At 42.0% G+C, this 22198-nt stretch overlaps 1 long non-coding RNA gene across 1 annotated transcript; it reads right to left on the bottom strand.

Annotated features, from left to right (window-relative positions):
- Positions 1-3715: 3715 nt before the first annotated feature.
- LOC147976121 (uncharacterized) lies at positions 3716-7398 on the bottom strand. The gene is made up of 2 exons (XR_015601331.1): positions 7062-7398; positions 3716-4015 (listed from the first exon to the last, which is right to left on the bottom strand). It is a non-coding gene; the product is annotated as an uncharacterized LOC147976121 (long non-coding RNA).
- Positions 7399-22198: the final 14800 nt, after the last annotated feature.

The raw sequence follows: 22198 nt of genomic DNA, 5'->3' as shown, positions 1-22198 counted from the left end.
GCGCTGACTTCTTGCATGGTCAGGATAGCAATGTATGTCAGAGGCTAGCCTGTCAGTCATGTTGGCAACAATCATTGGTACCAAAGGCGAGGGACGAAGAGAACCATTTTCCTGCTCGTTGAATGAGGCGGACCAATAGGTAAAGTTCTCATCCATCGGTGGTTAGCGAAATGTTATCAACAATATTAATAGGGTCTTACTGACAGAGTGGTTCAACGAGGTGCTTACCTAAGAAGTAGAATATTATTGCTTAGATCATATAGATCACCAGTAAGGTTAAACAAAACAATGGAAAAGAAAAGGTGATCATCAGATTAAACAGAATAATGGAAAGGAAAATGTGTTTAAACACGTGTTTCAGGGATACATCCTTCCCAAGGACAAGCAGAGCATGATATCCATGACAAGATAGAAAGAGAAAAACCATTTAGGTAAGGGGAGAGAAATTTCATGACATAATCCATACAACGGTGTTTGGATAATTAAGCAGGAAACATTTAGCATTGGGCTTCAAATGTTCTTGTTGAAAATCGGAGTACCATAGACATGCTTCGAGATAGCATTGGCATGGTCTTCAGGTGAAGATCAGACTTTAGAAACACCAAGGATCCATCAGGAACGGCTTGTAGAATAAGTCTTACAATTTCCTCATGGAAGAAAGGATAGCCTTGCTAAAAAGGAAACCGTAGCAATAGGTCCTCCGGCCATGTGTGCTAGGCATGATATCACCTTACTGGGTTATATAAAGACCAATGTTATGACTCTTGGAAAATGTTCCAACCATCATATCTATCCGAGATTCAGATCTGATTGGTGTCAGGATACCTCAGACTCGGGATGCCTAAGAAGAAAAGGTGCAACGCAATTGATGAGATGACATTATAAGATTCTCGGGCAATGAACTATGGAAGCGAATTCCGAAACAAGAGTCATCATTAATCCCAGGAGAGGATGAGGAGGTGGCTGATGGACTCAGCGACATTTCATCGAGATTAACAAAAGATGGAATTCCACAATTATCTGAACAAGGAGGTAACACTTGTCAGACCAAATGATATAATGATGTATGCTCGAGGAAAACATACACAAGCAAACATTGGTTGACAGGTACACCCAAAATATGGGATGGGTTGCACGATAAATGTTAGAACGGCGATTTAATGAACCAAAGAATTAAAATGAATCAATCGACCATTCACTTCAAAGCAATAGGGTTGCTAAAAGTTTTTAATTCACAGATCATAGTTCGATTGTCGATATTCCGGTTAGAAACAACACGAAGACCAAGAAAGAATGGTGATGGTGAGAAGTATCACTATACCAAGAATTCTTAAGAGGTGGAGTAATCCTCACGACATTCCTGACATAAAAGATGGTAATACTCCAAGGTAAAGAAGAGCAAATGCCAGATAGCAAGGAACTCAAGGTATAACATAGAACACAAATAAGTTTGTGTTGGAGGGAAAGCAATAAAGTGGTCGGTGACAACACAAATCATCAAGGTCAAGGATAGTATTTCTCATCAAGAATTCGATATATATCTTGGAAGAGCTTAGGATGTTGATGACGATCACGACAAAGTTGTCGAGAGATTTCATGAAGATGTAATCGGTCAGCGATACCATCAAGTCAAATGATGATGAAGCGAAAGGTTATGGGAACCAAAGGTACAAAATAAACTCAAAATCAAGTTTGATGTTCAAGGAGAAATGATATGACGAGGAAGTTCGACTTAAGATTAGCTCATCGTCGAAAATTGTGCTCCGAGAAGAAGGACCAGGTAGCACAATTAAAATTTAGCACGATAATGATATAGCCGATCGGGCTAGGAATGACTTGAAGGATTATTAAACTCATAAGAAAAGAAGATTACTTAGAGTTATCGGACCGGAGTTCGGAATCGGTTCACTTACCGGTGTTCTTGAGCGACTAACAACTCAGAACTAATGAAAAATTGGAATCAGTGAAAAATAATAGCTGATGAAGAACTCATGAGATGCAACACAGTTCTTAGATATTCTCGAGATAACGGAGGGTAATACTCAAAGGAAGTTCAATATAGAGGTTGCTTAGATGTATTGATCTGCAGAAGACAAGTACTATAACTTGTCGGAGAAATGGAATTTAAAGGAGAACATGGTCGGAACCATGATCGCAAAAGGCCGGATCCTAGATATAAGAACTTATACCAAGGGAATAAGTAATTTAAGAGAAGCTTTAATGATAAGATCCACATCGTGTCCATGGGCATGAACACAAAGTTCAAGGCCGATTCCCACTTCTTCAATGCATAACCTTTCATTCACAGCTCTAGATAAAAATGATTTCAGTGTCAAAAACTACCTGGTGAATTACCAGAGGAGTATGACCCGTGAAAAATTTCGGGTTCACACAGATTAAGGAGAAGTATAGGTTAATCCCATCGGGTTATCTTGGGAACATATACCACAAGCTTCAATAGTAAATAACACAAGCTCGATAGTAGAGCATGGTTGACAAAAGCAGAGGATACAATTTACCAAAGGCATTATGTATCCGAGGAAAGGCTCACAAGCTTATTGAATATGAAGGACGTTGTCGGATAAATTTCCGACAAAGGGACTGATGGTCCACAAGGGATTTGATGTGAGCATGTGTACTCAACCAGAGGAAGAAAGAACACAAGGAGATCAGATTATAGAAACAACTGACTAACTCAGAGCTCAAATGCAAAGGAATTATGAATTCCAACACAAGGGGTTCAGAAGTAAAGCTCTGATTAGGGAAGGATAAGTAGAATAGCCTTAGGGGTACAATCGATAGTAATTTGCTTGCTTGAGATCCAGCTCATGTTTAAGATGACGTCTGAGCCGGAAGGATAATTTATAAGGGTCAACTAATGATTGTGTGCATTCACAGACAATAATTCATTAGGCTCAAAATGGCAAGGACAAGGGATGTCAACGAAAACTACTAGACATATGGAATTAACCATAATGCAAGCAGGCAAGAATTTCAAGAGTAATAGTCTGCTGAGGATTTTTGGAAGAACGAATAGCATTCAAAGAATTTTGTGAAACACACGATCAACTAGGGATAAACGAATCCTTGATAAGTGTGAGGAATTATCCTTAGGGGTATTTCTGCGACAAGGAGCTGCAAAGCGATGGGCACAAAGGATTCTCAAATTATCGAAGAATTTTTCAGGGTATCAAGTAATAACAGAGGCAACTGGGAACAAAGGTATGAACGACAAGTGTAAGCAGTTATCCATAAGGATTTATCGGTGGTCGGAGATATCAAAAAAGTGGTGGTCACAAAGTCTAGAGAGAATATCGGAGAGTATCTTCTTAATCTTCTAGTGAAGTAGACGATCATCGGTAATAAGGTGATCCCCGGGTGAAAGTGACCACGAGATTCTAATATTAGATTTAGCAAAATTCATTTAACCCGAATAGAAGAGAAATTAGAGTCCCAGAGTATAGATGAGGAATAAAAGATCCTAATACCACCCAATGGCGACGTGGGCCTATGGGCCGCACAGCCAAGTTAGTAAAACAATTTTCATCGACTAGACTTAACTTCGGCCAAGGAGTTTGGAAGGGGGATCCCTACAAGCAGTCGGCTCGGATACCAACTTTTGACGCCCCCGATTTGACCGTACACTAATCATACACGCAAATGTGTACGATCAAGATCAGGGACTCAAGGGAAGATATCACAACACAACTCTACAAATAAAAGTCATACAAGCATCATATTACAAGCCAGGGGCCTCGAGTGCTCGAATACAAGAGCTCGATAATATACGAGTCAGCGGAAGCAACAATATCTGAGTACATACATAAGTTAAACAAGTTTGCCTTAAGAAGGCTAGCACAAACATTGATACATATCGAAAGAGGCGCATGCCTCCTGCCTAGGATCCTCCAAAACTACTCCTGGTCGTCGTCAGCGGCCTGCACGTAGTAGTAGGCACCTCCAGTGTAGTAGAAGTCGTCGTCAACGGTGGCGTCTGGCTCCTGGACTCCATCGCCTGGTCGCAGCAATCAGGTATAGAAAGGGGAAAAGGGGGAGCAAAGCAACCGTGAGTGCTCATCCAAAGTACTCGCAAGCAAGGAGCTACACTACATATGTATGCATTGGTATCAAATGGAAAAGGGGTATCATATGTGGACTGAACTGCAGAATGCCGGAATAAGGGGGATAGCTAGTCCTATCGAAGTCTACGCTTCTGGCCACCTCCATCTTGCAGCATGTAGGAGAGTAGATGATAAGTTCACCAAGTATCATTGCATAGCATAACTAACCGATGATCCTCCCCTCGTCGCCCTGTGAGAGAGCGATCACCGGTTGTATCTGGCACTTGAAAGGATGCGTTTTATTAAGTATCCGGTTCTAGTTGTCATAAGGTCAAGGTACAACTCCAAGTCGTCATGTTACCAAAGATCACAACTATTCGAATAGATTAACTTCTCTGCAGGGGTGCACCACATTTCCCAACACGCTCGATCCCCTTTGTCCGGATACACTTGTCTGGGTCATGCCCGGCCTCGAAAGATCAACACGTCACAGCCCTACCTATGCATAACAAAGAGGTCAGCACGCCGGTCTAAATCCTATGGCGCAGGGGTCTGGGCCCATCGCTTATTGCACACATGCACGTTGCGTACGCGGCCGGTGAGCAGACCTACCCTCCCTTATACAAGAGCAGGCGTTCCAGTCCAACCCGGCGCGCGCTGCTCAGTCACTGACATCACGAAGGCTTCGGCTGATACCACGACGTCGAGTGCCCATAACTGTCCCCGCGTAGTTGGTTAGTGCGTATAGGCTAGTGGCCAGACTCAGATCAAACACCAAGATCTCGTTAAGCGTGTTAATTGAAGTATCCGCGAACGCCGACCAGGGCCAGGCCCACCTCTCTCCTAGGTGGCCGCAACCTGCCCTGTCGCTTCGCCACAAAGTACCAGTCGAGGGCCGTCGGGAACCCAGGCCCACCACTACCTGGGTGGAACCACCTGCCCCTTCAGCCCCCATCATCGGAATCACTTGCGGGTACTCAACGAGCCGACCCGACTTTAGTCACAACATTTATATGTATAAAGTATATAATATATATACACGTGATCACCTCCCGAGTGATCACGGCCGGTAGTATAGCATGGCAGACAGACAAGAATGTAGGGCCACTGATGATAAACTACCATCCTATACTAAGCATTTAGGATTGCAGGTAAGGTATCAACAGTTGTAGCAACAATGACAGGCTATGCATCAGAATAGGATTAACGGAAAGCAGTAACATGCTACACTACTCTAATGCAAGCAGTAGAGGGAAGAGTAGGCGATATCTGGTGATCAAGGGGGGGGGCTTGCCTGGTTGCTCTGGCAAGAAAGATGGGTCGTCAACAGCATAGTCGATCGGGGCACGAGCAGCGGCGTCAGTCTCATAGTCTACCGGAGAGAAGAGGGGGAAGAAACAATGAACACAATGCAAACAGATGCATAACGATGCATGACATGACAAGTAGCGGTGTTAGGGGTGCCCTAACGCGGTATGAGGTGATACCGGTGAAGGAGGGAAACATCCGGGAAAATATCCCTGGTGTTTCGCGTTTTCGGACAGATGAATCAGAGGGGGAAAGTTGCGTGTTCGCTATGCTAGGGATGTGTGGCGGACGAACGGGATGCGTATCTGGATTCATCTCGTCGTTCTGAGCAACTTTCATGTATAAAGTATTTTCAACAAGGTTATGGTTTATTTTATATTATTTTTCAAAGTTTTATTGTTTTTTGAAAATTTCATATTTTATTTTATTTTGATGTAATCCAAATTGACCAAGTCAATTTGACTAGTCAAAAGGGGCAGGCGTGGCCCACATGTCATTTCCACTTGTGTTAATAAAATATCTAACTTTTTTAGGGTGATAAAACATCTAACTAATTTAATGGGGTCCTACATGTCATCTAGTACTAGACTAACTTAGTATTAAATTAGTACTACTAAACTAGGACGCGGAGTTTCTGCACCCGAGCTCAAATGAGCTCGGGTGAACAGTAAAATCAAAACTAAATAAAAGAAAATCCAAATTTTTTTTGAGAGAAACATTGACAAAAGTTATAAGTGCTTGCAAAAATTCACCATGAAATCACATTTCTAGAAGGCGTGGCAAAAAAAACAAAATCAGTACTCTGAAAAAGCTACTTTCAAAAGCATTTTGGAGCACTGAATTTGTTTTTTTGCCACGCTTTACAGGAATGTGATTTCATGATGAATTTTTGCAAGCACTTAGAACTTTTGTCAATGTTTCTCCCAAAAAAAATTTGGAATTTTTTGAATTTGTTTGATTTTTTTCGATTTTACTGTTCACCGAGCTCAAATGAGCTCGGGAGCAGACACGCACTTTCGACTAAACTAGTCCTATTTAGCCTAATTAAACAAGGGCCGGTCCACTACAATGGCACACCGGCCACACACACCACACACACACGCTGCGCACACCTAGCACACTCACTCACGGCCATGGCCATGGCCAGCCAGCTGCAATTAGCGAAGCAGCATAGCAGTAGCAACAAACGACGGCAGCAGAGCAGCGTAGCTAGCAGGGGTAGTAGCTAGCCGAGCAGCGGCAACTAGGAGCGGGTAGAGCAAGCAGTAGAGCCAGCACCGTACCAGCAGCAAGAAGCAGCAGGCAGAGCAACAGCAATCGCACGCGTAGCAGAGCAGTGGCGGGAGCAGCAGGGGTGTGAACGAGCATGCATGCGCAGGCGCAGGCAGCAGAGGACGGCTACGGCCAAGCGCGACCCAGGAAGGCGCAGGGCGCGGGCAAGGCACCGACTGGCGGAGGCGGGAGCGGGCGAGGCGCGTGGCCAAGGCGCGCATAGGGGCGGCCAGGCACAGTACGGGGGTGGCCACGGAGAACGCGGGCATGGACGCGGACGGGCGCGAGCATGCGCGACGTGCTCAGGGCCGCGGGCGAGCACGCGCGGAGCGAGCTCCGGCCATGGCGTCCGAGCGCGGGGACGGCCTCAACGGCGACATATCGAAGCAGGGAAAGAGGGGATCCGGGAGAGAAGCTCACAGCGAGCTCAGGCGTGCGGTCGAGGAGGCCGAGGGTAGACCGGAGCGGTGTGAATCGATGGCGGCGGTCGGCGATGTACGTGACGAAGACGACGGCGATGGCGAGCGTACAAGGCCTCCCCAGTCCAGCCCAATAGCGTAGGCGAAGGAGGCGATGATGGTGAAGCTCCTGGACAACTCCGGGTGGCTTGAGGTGGTCATGGGCCGCGACATCGACGACGGCAAGGCGACGACCGACCGTCACGGGGAAGAAAACGGCGCGAGGGGGGAGAGTGAGGGCTAGGGTTCGTGTAGAGGGGTTCGGGGAGGTCAAATACACCGCGGGAAGGCAGCGGATGCATGACGCGTGGCAATCGAAGCCATGGACGCGGCGCGTGCGTCCACGGCGCCTGTGATGAACAGGGAAGGAGATAGGGGGAGTTGGGCTAGGTTGTTGCACTATGCATCAGGCCCATGTGACAGAAAGCTCTTTTTTAGCTCTTTTCTCATCTTCCCTTTTCTATTTTCTGTTTTGCATTTTGCCTTACTATTGCATTTATTTTTTGTACTAAATGTATTTTGCCAGGGTTGAAACTTGCCACATAATTCCAGTGCATTAGCATAGGGCCACACACAAAGTATTAGGTGGTTTGGGAAAAGTAATAATATTTAATGGAATTTAAATGGCCCAAATTAAATGTTGCGGGACCACTAAAATATTGCTAGGGCCAAAAACAAAAAGCCAATTAGAGTTTATTTCAACATGAAAATTTCCGGGGGGTTATTTTCAAAATCATGAACATTTTTGTTGCATTTTTGAAAATGTAAAGTTTTGACATACAATTTAAATTTGGCTTTGATTCTGGACAAAGTGATGATTTGCAAGACAATTGTGATGACTTGGCAGTCATTAGTCAGGGGTCACTGTAGCATAATTATCGAGGTGTTACACTTTCGCAACAAGTTGAGCTTTGTAGACAGTAACATTACCGTCAGCGTCAGTCTTCTTCTTGAAGATCCATTTATTCTCGATGGCTTGCCGATCATCAGGCAAGTCAACCAAAGTCCACACTCTGTTCCACGACAGATCGCATCTCGGATTTCATGGCCTCAAGCCATTTTGCGGAATCTGGGCTCACCATCGCTTCTTCATAGTTCGTAGGTTCACCATGGTCAAGTAACATGACTTTCAGAACAGAATTACCGTAACACTCTGGTGCGGATCTTACTTTGGTTGACCTACGAGGTTCGGTAGTAACTTGATCTGAAGTTTCAGGATCATCATTATTAGCTTCTCACTAATTGGTGTAGGTGTCACGGGAACCGGTTTCTGTGATGAACTACTTTCCAATAAGGGAGCAGATATAGTTACCTCATCAAGTTCTACTTTCCTCCCACTCAATTCTTTCTAGAGAAACTCCTTCTCTAGAAAGGATCCATTCTTAGCAACAAATGTCTTGCCTTCGGATTTGTGATAGAAGGTGTACCCAATAGTTTCCTTTGAGTATCCTATGAAGTCCCATTTCTCCGATTTGTGTTCGAACTTATCAGGTTGAAGCTTTTTCACATAAGCATCGCAGCCCCAAACTTTAAGAAATGACAACTTTGTTTCTTTCCAAACCACAGTTCATTACGACGTTGAAACACACCATTACGCTGTGGTGTTCCGAGTGGCGTGAGTTGCGAAACTATTCCGCATTATTCCAAATGTAGACGAAACTCGTGACTCAAATATTCTCCTCCATGATCAGATCGTAGAAACTTTATTTTCTTGTTACGATGATTTTCCACTTCACTCTGAAATTCTTTGAACTTTTCAAATGTTTCATACTTATGTTTCATTAAGTAGATATATGCATATCTGCTTAAATCATTTGTGAAGGTGAGAAAATAATGATACCCGCCGCGAGCCTCAATATTCATTGGACCACATACATCAGTATGTATGATTTCCAATAAATCTCTTGCTCGCTCCATTGTTCTGGAGAATGGCGTTTTAGTCATCTTGCCCATGAGGCATGGTTCGCAAGTACCAAGTGATTCTGGAAGTCCATCAGTATGGAGTTTCTTCATGCGCTTTACAGCAATATGACCTAAACGGCAGTGCCACAAATAAGTTGCACTATCATTATCAACTCTGCATCTTTTGGCTTCAACATTATGAATATGTGTATTACTACTATCGAGATTCAACACAAATATACCACTCTTCAAGGGTGCATTATGATACGTCTCCAACGTATCTATAATTTTTGATTGTTCCATGCTATTATATTATAAACCTTCGATGGTTTATATGACTTTATGTGCTATTTTATTTGATTTTTGGGACTAACCTATTAACCTAGAGCCCAGTGCCAGTTTCTGTTTTTTCCTTTTTTTAGAGTATCGCAGAAAAGGAAAATCAAACGGAGTCCAATTCACCTGAAACTTCACGGAACTTATTTTTGGAAGGAAAGCAACCCGGGAGACTTGGAGTCCACGTACGGGAAGCAACAAGGAAGGGGGGCGCGCCCACCCCCTGGGTGTGCCCTCCACCCTCGTGGGCCCCTCGTGGCTCCCCTGACGTACTTCTTCCGCCTATATATCTCCATATACCCTAAAACGATCGGGGAGCACAATAGATCGGGGGTTCTGCCACCAGAAGCCCCCGTAACCACCGAAAGCCAATCTAGACCCATTCCGGCACCCTGCCGGAGGGGGAACCCCTCTCCGGTGGCCATCTTCATCATCCCGGTGCTCTCCATGATGATGAGGGAGTAGTTCTCCCTCGGGGCTGAGGGTATGTACCAGTAGCTATGTGTTTGATCTCTCTCTCCAGTGTTCTTGAGGTGATATGATCTTGATGTATCGCGAGCTTTGCGATTATAGTTGGATCTTATGTTTCTTCTCCCTTCTACTCTCTTGTAATGGATCGCGTTTCCCCTTTGAAGTTATCTTATCGGATTGAGTCTTTAAAGATTTGAGAACACTTGATGTATGTCTTGCCGTGGATATCTATGGTGACAATGGGATATCATGTGATTCACTTGATGTATGTTTTGGTGATCAACTTGTGGGTTCCGCCCATGAACCTATGCATAGGGGTTGGCACACATTTTCGTCGTGATTCTCCGGTAGAAACTTTGGGGCACTCTTTGAGTTTCTATGTGTTGGTTGAATAGATGAATCTGAAATTGTGTGATGCATATCGTATAATCATACCCACGGATACTTGAGGTGACATTGGAGTATCTAGGTGACATTAGGGTTTTGGTTGATTTCTATCTTAAGGTGTTATTCTAGTACGAACTCTAGGGCTGTTTGTGACACTTATAGGAATAGCCCAACGGATTGATTGGAAAGAATAACTTTGAGGTGGTTTCGTACCCTACCATAATCTCTTCATTTGTTCTCCGCTATTAGTGACTTTGGAGTGACTCTTTGTTGCATATTGAGGGATAGTTATATGATCCAATTATGTTATTATTGTTGAGGGAACTTGCACTAGAGAAAGTATGAACCCTAGGCCTTGTTTCAACGCATTGCAATACCGTTTACGCTCACTTTATCATTAGTTACCTTGTTGTTTTTATAATTTCAAATTACAAATACCTTTATATACCATCCATATTGCACTTGTATCACTATCTCTTCGCCGAACTAGTGCACCTATACAATTTACTATTGTATTGGGTGTGTTGGGGACACAAGAGACTCTTTGTTATTTGGTTGTAGGGTTGCTTGAGAGAGACCATCTTCATCCTACGCCTCCTACGGATTGATAAACCTTAGGTCATCCACTTGAGGGAAATTTGCTACTGTCCTACAAACCTCTGCACTTGGAGGCCCAATAACGTCTACAAGAAGAAGGTTGTGTAGTAGACATCAAGCCCTTTTCTGGCGCCGTTGCCGGGGAGGTGAGTGCTTGAAGGTATATCTTTAGATCTTGCAATCGAATCTTTTTGTTTCTTGTTTTATCACTAGTTTAGTTTATAAAAGAAAACTACAAAAATATGGAATTAAGGATGCCTCATATGCTTCATCTTTTTAATGTCTTTCGTGAGAACAAGGATTCCAATAATTGTGCTCAAGTGCTAGAAGAAGAATGCATTAGAATGTTTGGCACTAAATATTTGAATGATGAGCATGATTGCAATGTTGTTAGTATGAATTCCTTGAATATCCATGGTACTAAAGATGATTGCACTAGTTATGATGAAAATGTCTCCTATAAACATGTCAAATTTTGTGGAGTGCATTGGGTTTGTAAGTACACACCAAATAGGGAAGATAGATATTACAAGAGGCATAAGTACTTAGAAACTAAATTGTTGCAAGAAAGGCTAGATGATTGCAGGCCCGGCCCATAGGCCGGGCTAACGGGGCGCCCGCCCTGGGCCCCAAAGAGGAAGGGGCCCCAGTCCAGGTAGTGGTAAGTATCATAATCTGCCTTAGCCCAATGAAAATACACGGAAAAAAAGAAGGCCCGAGGAACAGCCCATGAGGCAAGCCACACGAAGGAAATCAAGGACCAGGGACTCCTCTGCTCACCCAAACCACACACTCCAAGAACGGCGCCGCCACTCCGGTGCCTCTTCGCTTCCAACATCACGGCTGGCCTTTAATGGAAAGCTACAGCGTGAACTCATTCCCCAACCAGCACTCCTTTCTCTCTCAACGCTTGGCTCGCTCCCCAACTGGACTTTGGAGATACCTAGATGGTACATGCATGTTCTCTTGTTCTTCTTTCTTTCTAATCTTGTTCCTCAATTCAAAGATTGATTGACAAATAGCTCTGCGCTCCGGCAAAGATGATTCCAGATCGTACATCTATTACATATGCATGTGTCTTGTTCTGCTTTTCATTGGATCCAAATGTGAGAGAGTCTTCAAGAAGGAGATTAGGAGAAGGGAGAAAATTTAGGCAATTCAGGCTTGTCTTTTTGTTCGTGTTGACTGCTACGGTGTACGGATAAGCCACCTACAACATCCACATGAATCGGTTTCCAGGTGCTTTTGATCCCTGTAGTAACATGTTTTGACATCATAGTTAATTTATAAACATGAAATACTCAGCGTGCTTTGCTTTACTATGACTTATGCAGGATAGTTATTCTTTGGGTAAACAATTTTGGAGTGAAGAACATGGTAGATCGGGGATGATCCAGAAACAAATGTAAGTTCAGGCAATAGTTTTATTTCTCATGGAAACACAAATGTTTTATGTTGCAACCAGTTTTGACAAGGCTATTTGTTTTGCCAAAAAGAAAGATGTGTTCACTGACAATTAGGAAATTGATCTTTTCTGGCGCTATATTGTTTCATTACTATCATGATGGATAAATAATAGTATTCTCAGTCTTAGAGTCCAAGATCACCAATATATGCTATGTACTCTATATTTACTTTGCTTCCGAAGAACAACTTAGCTTTTGTTTGTCAAGAAGGGCCCCTTGTTCTTATCTTGCCCTTGGGCCCCATATATCTGTGGGTCGGCCCTGGATGATTGTGCTGAAAATTTAAATTTTCTTGGCCATACTTGTGAGCTTTGCAATGAACGTGGGCATTTAACCATCCGATGCAAATTTTTTCATGATCTAATCGTGTCCAAAAATTGTGATGAGTTGATTTCCCTTGCACATTATAATGAACTTAGCTTGCTTATGGGTTGCGAAGAAATGAAACATATAACTGGGGATCTTCCAGAATTTGCCCGTTATAAACTGCTTGGCTTTGATCTAGAGGAAATTTATATGTATTGTGCGGTGAATTGCATTGAAAATCCTTATATTGCCAATTACATAAAGAAAAGAAAACAAATAGAGGATGAAGAGAATACTAACGAAAGGGAAGAGACTTCCCAATACCCTTCTATTATTTCTTATGATGAATCAAGTAACGAGGAGGAGCCTCCTATTCAACCAATCTCATTAATAAGGAGCCCCAAAAAGAGGATTGAACCCACACATGATGTGGTGAAGAAGAACAAAAGAAAAAGGAAGAGAAGTAAAAAGATATCTCTCCCAAATAATGCTGCTCATATTACTATTATGCCTCATAAAAATATAATTGTGGAAGATAATGATACTTCTTATGATCTTGAAAATATTTTTGGCACTTGCTTGGAAGAATATGATAATTGCTATACTATTGGTGCTGTCCATACTATTAATGATGAGAGTGATTATGCTTATGATATGAAAATGCCCAAGCTTGGGGATGCTATGTTTGATGAAGATGATTTTTTTGAGAATATATTTTCTGCAATTAATGTTTGTCCCAAGCTTGGGGAAGCTATGTTTAATGACGATATTTTTAGTCTCCTAAGTTTTGACATGCAAATTTATAATGATGATAGCATGCCTCCTACCTATGATGATTATTGTGATGATACTTATGCTATAAAAAGTAGTGATTATATTTATAAAACTTGTCATGATTATGATTACCCTTTTTCTGAACATTACTCTTTTAATGTGGAAACAATTTATAGTATTCGAGTCTCTTATGATACTCCCACTATTCCGAATGAGAAGAATCTTGCTTATGTGGAGAGTAATAAAAATTATATGCTTGTAGATCATGAAAAGAATGCTTTAGGTGCTGGTTATATTGTTGAATTCATTCATGATGCTACTGAAAATTATTATGAGGGAGGAATATATGCTTGTAGGAATTGCAATAATATCAAGTTTCCTCTCTATGTGCTTAAAGTTTTGAAGTTATGTTTGTTTTGCCTTCCTATGCTAGTTGATTATTGTTCCCATAAGTTATTTTCTCACAAAATCCCTATGCATAGGAAGTGGGTTAGACTTAAATGTGCTAGTCATATTCTTCATGATGCTCTCTTTATGTTTCAATTCTTATCCTTTATATGAGCATCATTGAAATCATCGTGCCTAGCTAGGGGCGTTAACGATAGCGCTTGTTGGGAGGCAACCCAACTTTATTTTGTTCCTTGACTTTTACTCCTGTTTAGTAATAAATAATTCATCTAGCCTCTGTTTAGATGTGGTTTTATGCTTTTAGTTAGTGTTTGTGCCAAGTAGAACCTTTGGGAAGACTTGGGGAAAGTCTTTGTGATCATGCTGTAAAAAACAGAAACTTTAGCGCTCACGAGAATTGCTGCCAGTTTTATTGGAGAGTGCTAATGAGTTAATTCTTTTTGCAGATGATTAATAGACAAATTACTCAGGTCCACCAATTTATTTGAGAATTTTATGAGTTCTATAAGTATACGTTTGATCCAGATTACTACAGACTGTTCTGTTTTTGACAGATTCTGTTTTTCGTATGTTGTTTGCTTATTTTAATGGATCTATGGCTAGTAAAAGAGTTTATAAACCATAGAGAAGTTGCAATACAGTAGGTTTAACACCAATATAAATAAAGAATGAGTTCATTACAGTAACTTGAAGTGGTCTTTTGTTTTCTTTCACTAACGGAGCTTACGAGTTTTCTTTTAAGTTTTGTGTTGTGAAGTTTTCAAGTTTTGGGTAAAGATTCGATGGACTATGGAATAAGGAGTGGAAAGAGCCTAAGCTTGGGGATGCCCAAGGCACCCCAAGGTAATATTCAAGGACAACCAAGAGCCTAAGCTTGGGGATGCCCCGGATGGCATCCCCTCTTTCGTCTTCGTTCATCGGTAACTTTACTTGGAGCTATATTTTTATTTACCACATGATATGTGTTTTGCTTGGAGCGTCTTTTTTTGCTTGCTATTCGAATAAAATACCAAGATCTGAAATTATTAAATGTTAGAGAGTCTTCACATAGTTACATAATTATTCAACTACTCATTGATCTTCACTTATATCTTTCGGAGTAGTTTGTCGTTGCTCTAGTGCTTCACTTATATTATTTGAGAGTCTTTAGAACAACATGGTAGTTTGCTTTGGTTATGAAACTAGTCCTAATATGATGGGCATCCAAGAGGGATATAATAAAAACTTTCATATAAAGTGCATTGAATACTATGAGAAGTTTGATACTTGATGATTGTTTTGAGATATGAAGATGGTGATATTAGAGTCATGCTAGTTGAGTAGTTGTAAATTTGAGAGATGCTTGTGTTAAAGTTTGTGATTCCGTAGCATGCACGTATGGTGAACCGTTATGTGATGAAGTCGGAGCATGATTTATTTATTGATTGTCTTCCTTATGAGTGGCGGTCGGGGACGAGCGATTGTCTTTTCCTACCAATCTATCCCCCTAGGAGCATGCGCGTAGTACTTTGTTTCGATAATTAATAGATTTTTGCAATAAGTATGTGAGTTCTTTATGACTAATGTTGAGTCCATGGATTATATGCACTCTCACCCTTCCACCATTGCTAGCCTCTCTAGTACCGCGCAACTTTCGCCGGTACCATAAACCCATCATATACCTTCCTCAAAACAGCCACCATACCTACCTATCATGGCATTTCCATAGCCATTCCGAGATATATTGCCATGCAACCTTCCACCGTTCAGTTTATTATGACACGCTCCATCATTGTCATATTGGTCTGCATGATCATGCAGTTGACATTGTATTTGTGGCAAAGCCACCGTTCATAATTCTTTCATACATGTCACTCATGCATCATTGCACATCCCGGTACACCGCCGGAGGTATTCATATAGACTCATATCTTGTTCTAAGTATCGAGTTGTAATTCTTGAGTTGTAAGTAAATAAAAGTGTGATGATCATCATTATTAGAGCATTGTCCCAGTGAGGAAAGGGTGATGGAGACTATGATTCCCCCACAAGTCGGGATGAGACTCCGGACGAAAATAAAAAAAATAAAAGAGGCCAAAGAAGCCCAAATAAAAAAAAGAGAAAAGAGGCCATAAAAAAGAGAAAAGACCCAAATAAAAAAATAAAAAATAAATGAGAGAAAAATAGAGAAGGGGCAATGCTACTATACTTTTACCACACTTGTGCTTCAAAGTAGCACCATGATCTTCATGATAGAGAGTCTCTTGTTTTGTCACTTTCATATACTAGTGGGAAATTTTCATTATAGAACTTGGCTTGTATATTCCAATGATGGGCTTCCTCAAAATGCCCTAGGTCTTCGTGAGCAAGCGAGTTGGATGCACACCCACTAGTTTCTTTTGTTGAGCTTTCATACATTTATAGCTCTAGTGCATCCGTTGCATGGAAATCCCTACTCACTCACATTAATATCTATTAATGGGCATCTCCATAGCCCGTTGACACGCCTAGTTGATGTGAGACTATCTTCTCCTTTTTGTCTTCTGCACAACCTCCATTCTATTCCACCTACAATGCTATGTCCATGGCTCACGCTCATGTATTGCGTGAAGATTGAAAAGGTTTGGGAACATCAAAAATATGAAACTATTGCTTGGCTTGTCATCGGGGTTGTGCATGATTTAAATATGTTGTGTGGTGAAGATGGAGCATAGCCAGACTATATGATTTTGTAGGGATAGCTTTCTTTGGCCATGTTATTTTGAGAAGACATGATTGCTTTGTTAGTATGATTGAAGTATTATTATTTTTATGTCAATATTAAACTTTTGTCTTGAATCTTATGGATCTGAATATTCTTGCTACAATAAAGAGAATTACATGGATAAATATGTTAGGTAGCATTCCACATAAAAAATTCTGTTTTTATCATTTACCTACTCGAGGACGAGCAGGAATTAAGCTTGGGGATGTTGATACATCTCCAACGTATCTATAATTTTTGATTGTTCCATGCTATTATATTATAAATCTTGGATGTTTTATATGCCTTTATATGCTATTTTATATGATTTTTGGGACTAACCTATTAACCTAGAGCCCAGTGCCAGTTTCTGTTTTTTTCGTTGTTTTAGAGTATCGCAGAAAAGGAAGATCAAACGGAGTCCAATTGACCTGAAACTTCACGGAACTTATTTTTTGAAGGAAAGCAACCCGGGAGACTTGGAGTCCACATAAGGGAAGCAACAAGGAAGCCACGAGGCAGGGGCGCGCCCACCCCCTGGGCGCGCCCTCCACGCTCGTGGGCCCCTCGTGGCTCCCCTGACGTACTTCTTCCGCCTATATATCTCCATATACCCTAAAACGATCGGGGAGCACAATAGATCGGGAGTTCCGCCGCCAGAAGCCTCCGTAGCCATCGAAAGCCAATCTAGACCCGTTTCGGCACCCTGCCGTAGGGGGAATCCCTCTCCGATGGCCATCTTCATCATCTCGGCGCTCTCCATGACGAGGAGGGAGTAGTTCTCCCTCGGGGCTGAGGGTATGTACCAGTAGCTATGTGTTTGATCTCTCTCTCTCTCGTGTTCTTGAGGTGATACGATCTTGATGTATCGTGAGCTTTGCTATTATAGTTGGATCTTATGTTTCATCTCCCCCTGTACTCTCTTGTAATGGATTGAGTTTCCCCTTTGAAGTTATCTTATCGGATTGAGTCTTTAAAGATTTGAGAACACTTGATGTATGTCTTGCCGTGGATATCTGTGGTGACAATGGGATATCACATGATTCACTTGATGTATGTTTTGGTGATCAACTTGCGGGTTCCACCCATGAACCTATGCATAGGGGTTGGCACACGTTTTCACCGTGATTCTCCGGTAGAAACTTTGGGGCACTCTTTGAGGTTATATGTGTTGGTTTAATAGATGAATCTGAGATTGTGTGATGCATATCGTATAATCATACCCACGGATACTTGAGGTGACATTGGAGTATCTAGGTGACATTAGGGTTTTGGTTGATTTCTATCTTAAGGTGTTATTCTAGTACGAACTCTAGGGCTGTTTGTGACACTTATAGGAATAGCCCAACGGATTGATTGGAAAGAATAACTTTGAGGTGGTTTCGTACCCTACCATAATCTCTTCATTTGTTCTCCGCTATTAGTGACTTTGGAGTGACTCTTTGTTGCATATTGAGGGATAGTTATATGATCCAATTATGTTATTATTGTTGAGGGAACTTGCACTAGAGAAAGTATGAACCCTAGGCCTTGTTTCAACGCATTGCAATACCATTTACGCTCACTTTTATCATTAGTTACCTTGCTGTTTTTATAATTTCAGATTACAAATACCTTTATATACCATCCATATTGCACTTGTATCACTATCTCTTCGCCGAACTAGTGCACCTATACAATTTACTATTGTATTGGGTGTGTTGGGGACACAAGAGACTCTTTGTTATTTGGTTGCAGGGTTGCTTGAGAGAGACCATCTTCATCCTACGCCTCCTACGGATTGATAAACCTTAGGTCATCCACTTGAGGGAAATTTGCTACTGTCCTACAAACCTCTGCACTTGGAGGCCCAACAACGTCTACAAGAAGAAGGTTGTGTAGTAGACATCACATGACCATAAAAGATATTACTCATATAAATAGAACAACCATTATTCTCAGATTTAAATGGATAACCGTCTCGCATCAAACAAATTCCAGATATAATGTTCATGCTTAACGCTGGCACCAAATAACAATTATTCAGGTCTAAAATTAATTCTGAAGGTAGATGTAGAGGTAGCGTGCCAACGGCGATAACATCGACTTTCGAACCATTTCCCACACACATCGTCACCTCGTCCTTAGCTAATCTTCGGTCAATCCGTAGTCCCTGTTTCCAGCTGGAAATATTAGCAAAAGAACCAGTATCAAATACCCAGGTGCTACTGCGAGCTCTAGTAAGGTACACATCAATAACATGTATATCACATATACCTTTGTTCACCTTGTCATCCTTCTTATCCGCGGGGGCAGTTTCGCTTCCAGTGACCAGTCTGTTTGTAGTAGAAGCACTCAGTCTCAAGCTTAGGTCCAGACTTAGGTTTCTTCTCGTGAGCAGCAACCTGTTTGCCGTTCTTTTTGAAGTTCCCCTTCTTCTTTCCTTTACCCTTTTTCTTGAAACTGGTGGTCTTGTTGACCATCAACACTTGATGCTCGTTCTTGATTTCTACCTCCGCAGCCTTTAGCATTGCGAAGAGCTCGGGAATTGTCTTATCCATCCCTTTCATATTATAGTTCATCTAGAAGTTCTTGTAGCTTGGTGGCAGTGATTGAAGAATTCTGTCAATGAGACTATCATCCGGAAGATTAACTCCCAGTTGAATCAAGTGATTGCAGTACCCAGACATTCTGAGTATATGTTCACTGACAGAACTATTCTCATCCATCTTGCAGCTGTAGAACTTATTGGAGACTTCATATCTCTCAATCCAGGCATTTTCTTGAAATATTAACTTCAACTCCTGGAATATCTCATATGCTCCATGACTTTCAAAACGTCGTTGAAGTCCTGGTTCTAAGCCGTAAAGCATGGCAAACTGAACTATTGAGTAGTCATCAACACGCGACTGCCAGGCATTCACAATGTCTGCAGTTGCCGGTGCCGGTGATACACCTAGCGGTGCTTCCAGGACGTAATTCTTTTGTGCAGCAATGTGGATAATCGTCAAGTTACGGACCTAGTCCATGTAATTGCTACCATCATCTTTCAACTTCGATTTATGAAGGAACGCATTAAAATTTAACGGAACAACAACACGGGCCATCTATCTACAACAACATAGACAAGCAAAATACTATCAGATACTAAGTTCATGATAGATTTAAGTTCAATTAATCATATTACTTAAGAACTCCCACTTAGATATACATCCCTCTAATCATCTAAGTGATCGTGTGATCCAAATCAACTAAACCATAACCGATCATCACGTGAAATGGAGTAGTTTTCAATGGTGAACATCACTATGTTGATCATATATACTATATGATTCACGCTCGACCTTTCGGTATCAGTGTTCCGAGGCCATATCTGCATACGCTAGGCTTGTCAAGTTTAACCCGAGTATTCTGCGTGTGCAAAACTGGCTTGCACCCGTTGTATAAGAACGTTGAGCTTATCACACCCGATCCACACGTGATGTCTCGGCACGACGAACTTTTGCAATGGTGCATACTCAGGAAGAACACTTGTACCTTGAAATTTTTAGTGAGAGATCATCTTATAATGCTACCGCCAATCAAAGCAAAATAAGATGCATAAAGGATAAACATCACATGCAATCAATATAAACGATATGGTATGGCCATCATCATCTTGTGCCTTTGATCTCCATCTCCAAAGCACCGTTATGATCACCATCGTCACCGGCGCGACACCTTGATCTCCATCGTAGCATCGTTGTCGTCTCACCAACTATTACTTCTACGACTATCACTACCGCTTAGGGATAAAGTAAAGTAATTACATGGCGATTGCATTTCATACAATAAAGCGACAACCATATGGCTCCTGCCAGTTGTCGATAACTCCGTTACAAAACATGATCATCTCATACAATAAAATATAGGATCATGCCTTGAGCATATCACATCACAAAATGCCCTGCAAAAACAAGTTAGACGTCCTCTACTTTGTTGTTGCAAGTTTTACGTGGCTGCTACGGGCTGAGCAAGAACCGTTCTTACCTACGCATCAAAACCACAACGATAGTTCGTCAAGTTAGTGTTGTTTTAACCTTCAACAAGGACCGAGCGTAGTCACACTTGGTTCAACTAAAGTTGGACAAACTGACACCCGCCAGCCACTTGTGTGCAAAGCACGTCGGTAGAACCAGTCTCGCGTAAGCATACGCGTAATGTCGGTATGGGCCGCTTCATCCAACAATACCGCCGAACCATAGTATGACATGCTGGTAAGCAGTATGACTTGTAACGCCCACAACTCACTTGTGTTGTACTCGTGCATATAACATCTACGCATAAACCTCGCTCAGATGCCACTGTTGGCGAACGTAGTAATTTCAAAAAAATTCCTACGCACACGCAAGATCATGGTGATGCATAGCAACGAGAGGGGAGAGTGTCGTCTACGTACCCTCGTAGACCGTAAGCGGAAGCGTTATGACAACGCGGTTGATGTAGTCGTACGTCTTCATGATCAATCAATCACGATCAACCGATCCTTAGTACCGAACGTACGACACCTTCGTGTTCTGCACACGTTCAGCTCGGTGATGTCCCGTGAACTCACGATCCAGTAGAGCTTCGTCAGCACAATGACGTGGTGACGGTGTTGATGAAGCTAACGACGCAGGGCTTCGCCTAGGCACCGCTACGATATGACTGAGGTGGATTATGGTGGAGGGGGGCACCGCACACGGCTAAGAGGTCAATGATGAATTGTTATGTCTCCAAGGGGTGACCCCCTCCCTGTATATAAAGGAGTGGAGGAGGGTGATAACCCACAAGTATAGGGGATCGCAACAGTTTTTGAGGGTAGAGTATTCAACCCAAATTTATTGATTCGACACAAGGGGAGCCAAAGAATATTCTCAAGTATTAGTAGCTGAGTTGTCAATTCAACCACACCTGGAAACTTAATATCTGCATCAAAGTGTTTAGTAGCAAAGTAATATGATAGTAGTGATAACGGTAAGAAAAGGGTAATGGTAATAAAAGCAATGTTTTTGGTATTTTGTAGTGATGATAGCAATAGCAACGGAAAAGTAAATAAGCGAAGCACAATATATGGAAAGCTCATAGGCAATGGATCGGTGATAGAGAATTATGTCGGATGCGGTTCATCATGTAATAGTCATAACCTAGGGTGACACAGAACTAGCTCCAGTTCATTGATATAATGTAGGCATGTATTCCCTATATAGTCATACATGCTTATGGAAAAGAACTTGCATGACATCTTTTGTCCTACCCTCCCGTGGCAGTGGGGTCCTTACGGAAACTAAGGGATATTAAGGTCTCCTTTTAATAGAGAACCGGAACAAAGCATTAACACATAGTGAATACATGAACCCCTCAAACTACGGTCATCACCGGTAAGTATCCCGATTATTGTCACTTCGGGGTTAACGGATCATAACACATAATAGGTGACTATAGACTTGCAAGATAGGATCAAGAACACTCATATATTGATGAAAACATAATAGGTTCAGATATGAAATCATGGCACTCGAGCCCTAGTGACAAGCATTAAGCATAGCAAAGTCATAGCAACATCAATCTCAGAACATACTGGACACTAGGGATCAAACCCTAACAAAACTAACTCGATTACATGATAGATCCCATCCAACCCATCACCGTCCAGCAAGCCTACGATGGAATTACTCACGCACGGTGGTGAGCATCATGAAATTGGTGATGGAGGATGGTTGATGATGACGA

Source organism: Triticum urartu, chromosome 4A (assembly GCF_056163025.1).
Source record: "Triticum urartu cultivar PI428250 chromosome 4A, HENAU_Tu73, whole genome shotgun sequence".
NCBI lineage: Eukaryota > Viridiplantae > Streptophyta > Magnoliopsida > Poales > Poaceae > Triticum > Triticum urartu.
Note: the sequence above shows the minus strand (reverse complement) of the source record. Positions and strands in the feature narration are given on the sequence as shown.